Consider the following 3582-nt stretch of genomic DNA (forward strand, 5'->3'; position numbering starts at 1 on the left):
TTTTGCCAAGTTTAACTTATCTTTCCTTATGAACTGCTGTAGATGTATGAGATTATCTTTCAGGTGTGTTACTTAAGTAGCTTTGGCTCAGGAAAAAAGAACAGCATCAGCTACTCTTTGTGTAGGGTTGGAGTTGCATCAAAAAGGTCCCCTGAGAAGCAGGAAGTATCCAAGGGAAGGGGGTGAGAAGAGGAAGCAGAGGAACTAGCAAAGAAACGCTTTTCTTGGATAGTTATGAATGACAAACTTCTTTAATTTGCTATAGTAAAGTCAAAGAACCTTCTTTTAAAAAAAAAAAATTCTTCTCAGAGGCCTGGTCCCAAAGAAGAGAAAGAAGACATCATCTGCCATTTATATGCAGAAGTGGGGGCTGACCAATGTGAGAATATTGCCTAAATTGGCTGATTTTTTATCAGTTTTTCTGCTTTATTTTTTCTTCTTAAACAAATTTCTGTTAAAATGGATGGAAGCGGGGAAGAAAAAGATACAAAGGGAATTCTAGGAGATGTAAAAAACAAAATATAATAATAAAGGCCTTTTGAAAAATAAAGAAACTTCTGCAAGCAAAATTATTTAAAAGAATTTAAGTGATCATTTTTCTCATTTAGGAAGAAAATAATTTTCTGCCTTTTCCCCAAAGTATAGGCATGGGGAAGGAATACTATAGTGGGGAAGGGAGATGAGTCTTTAGGTGAGACAGAGAAAAACTTTGACTTTACAGCAACCTTAAGTCATCCATGCTAAACCAGTGACACAATGGTATGAATAATTGATGTCTTTGAAATGATCTACATGTGGGTTTATGGGTTCCTTTTTATAGCAAATTCAGCATTCTCATTTTAGTTTGCTTTGTCCAATGCCAAAAGAGCAGTGCAGTTCCTCATAACTTATGGCAGGGCTATCCAATGTTACTTTTAAAAGTTTTATTGAAACAATAGACAATATATTTTGATTTGCTATTTTAGTGAGAGCTCTGCAGCAGCTCAGCTTCATTTACTAAAAGCACTTAGAAAACCCACAGAGGGCTGCATTTTGGACAGCCCTGACTTTTAGCAACTTATTACAGACTAAGGAATTCAAATTGACATTCAAATCTGATCAAAGAGAAGCCACAATTGATAAACCATACATAGCATCAGGAGCTGACTATAACTGACAGGCACAATCAAAAATTTCCAAGGTATTCTGAAGGCTAAGTGGGATTTCATATTTGTAGCAAAGATTTCTTGATTAGTGATGCCATTGGAAATGGCTCAGAGAGGAAACAACATACATACATTACTTAATAGGGCATAGAAATATAGAGAAAAAAAGAGAAAAAGGGGATGGGGGTGTGGGTGATAGAGCAGAGGGTAGATCATGGGAGAGGGTAGTCAGATAAAACACTTTTTGAAAAGTGGTGGGTTTGGATGACCTGTGTGGGACCAAGGGGCTGGGTCTCTGGGGTGGGATGTGGGCTTGGGGTCTCCTGGCCCCAGGGTCAGTGCTCTGTCCATTCCACTACTCAGCTGCACCATAGCACACTTTTGAAGAGGGACAGAGTGAGCAAGAAAATATAATAAATGGTAGTAAGGAGGAATGGATGGAGGGAATTACAATCAGCAACAGCAACTGTGGAAAGATATGGAAGTAACTTCTCTGATGGAATTATGATAAAGTATGTGATCCATGGGGCTGCTAGGTGGCACAGTAGAGCACTGGCCCTGTGGATAGAGCACTGACCCTGGAGTGAGCAGTACCTGAGTTTAAATCTGACCTCAGACACTTAATAATTCCCTAGCTGTATGGCTTTGGGCAAGCCACTTAACTCCATTTGCCTTGCAAAAAAATGTAAAAAAAAAAGTGATCCACTCTAGAGACAGAGCTGATGGTATCTGAACATAAACTGAAGCACATTTTCTTTCTTTCTTTCTTTCTTTCTTTCTTTCTTTCATTTTATTTCTTGTGAGGTGTTTTATTTTTGTGGGTGGGGAGGGAGGATTATGTTTACTTTTACAAGACTATTTTAGTAATGTGTAAATAAATGTAAATGTAAATTTAGGGAAAGAGCATAACTGACTTGGTAACATTGAAGGCTCTGCCCAATGTTAAAACTGCTTAAACCATTCATTCCTAAAACACAGATCTTATGGAGGCATGAGGAATACAAGCATTTCAAAACCTTCAATGGTTTTGTATTGCCTCTAAGAGAAATACAAATGCCGCAGAGTTACATCTAAAACTCCATCGGCCAGCTCCCATTAATTTCTAAAACTGTATTTCATAATCAATCCTTTTTCCTGTTCCAAATTGGCCAGTTGAGCATTCTCCATATATATGACTGTCCATCTCTTGTGCTCCCCTGCCTTTGCACAAGTGTGTGAGATGTCTCACTTCCTTACCCCCTTCTACTTTTAGAATCTCAGCTTACCGTGGGAAGACTTGCATGAAGTGACGGTGAGTGAAATGAGCAGCGCCAGAAGGAACAGTAACACTGGGTGATGATTATGATGGACTGAAGGCCTTCATTTCAGCAGGGCAGCAGGACGTGTGATAGAAAATACCAATCCATATGCAGAGAAGGAACTGCAGAGTGTAAATGCAGACTAAGGCTATCTTTACTATCTTCAATTTGTAAAAGTTGTCTTTTGTATTATGAAGTTTTTTTCTCTAATGTTTTTTTTTCCCCTTGGATTTGACTCTTCCTTCCCAACGTGCTGAAGAGGGATCCATGTTTAATGCGGTTATACACTGGACTGCTTTCTGTCGGGGAAAGAAAGGGAGGGAGAAGAATGTGAAACTGAAAACCTTGCAGAAAGATTGTTGAAAACTATCGTTGCGTGTAGTCGGGAATAAAATACAGTTGGATTTTGGAAATAATTTCAGCTTAGAAAAGACGGCTGGGATGACCGGTGCCCTGGCAGGCCTTTCCTAGCCTGCACCGGGTCCTCCTTAGGAAGGTTCTTCTGCCTTTCGAAGTTTCTTCGAGGAAGTTCCTCAGAAGATACCGAGTGCGGCCCCGGGGCTAAGGGCCGAGAAGGGGGCTAAAGGGGCGGCCTCGAGTACAGCAGCATGGGACCCAAGTGGGCGGCTCCGACGTGCCCCCCCCCCCCCGGAGCCCTGGGCCCCCAGCTCATCACGAGCTCATTAAGGCGCGCTCCAGCCGGCCCCGGAAGTCTCTCGGCTAGGCCCAGGCCGAGGGCTCTTCCGGGCCGCTCCAAGGGGCCCCGCGCGGAGCCCCGAGGGCGCAGAACGAGGTCCCTGACCCCGGCGGATCCCAAGCTGCTCGTGGCGCAAACCGGAAAGCATTCCGTCCGAGCGTCCCGCCCTGGCCACAGGAACCAATGGAGGCTGTCGACGTCACGAGTGGGGCGGGCCAATGCGAAGGCGTCCTCCAAAAGGCTACGCTATTGGCGCCGGCAGCATTCGCTCAGGGTGGGGGGCCGTGGTACCCTATGGGAAGGTGGCGCACGGGACGTCCGGACTGCAGAGTTGGAGCTTCGGGGAGCACGCCGGCGGGCGCTCCGGCGTCCTCCCAGCGCCGTCCCCCCCAGGTGTAGAGTCCTCTCCCTGCCAGGTAGGCCCGGGGCGATGGGAATCGGG

Source organism: Macrotis lagotis, chromosome X (assembly GCF_037893015.1).
Source record: "Macrotis lagotis isolate mMagLag1 chromosome X, bilby.v1.9.chrom.fasta, whole genome shotgun sequence".
NCBI lineage: Eukaryota > Metazoa > Chordata > Mammalia > Peramelemorphia > Peramelidae > Macrotis > Macrotis lagotis.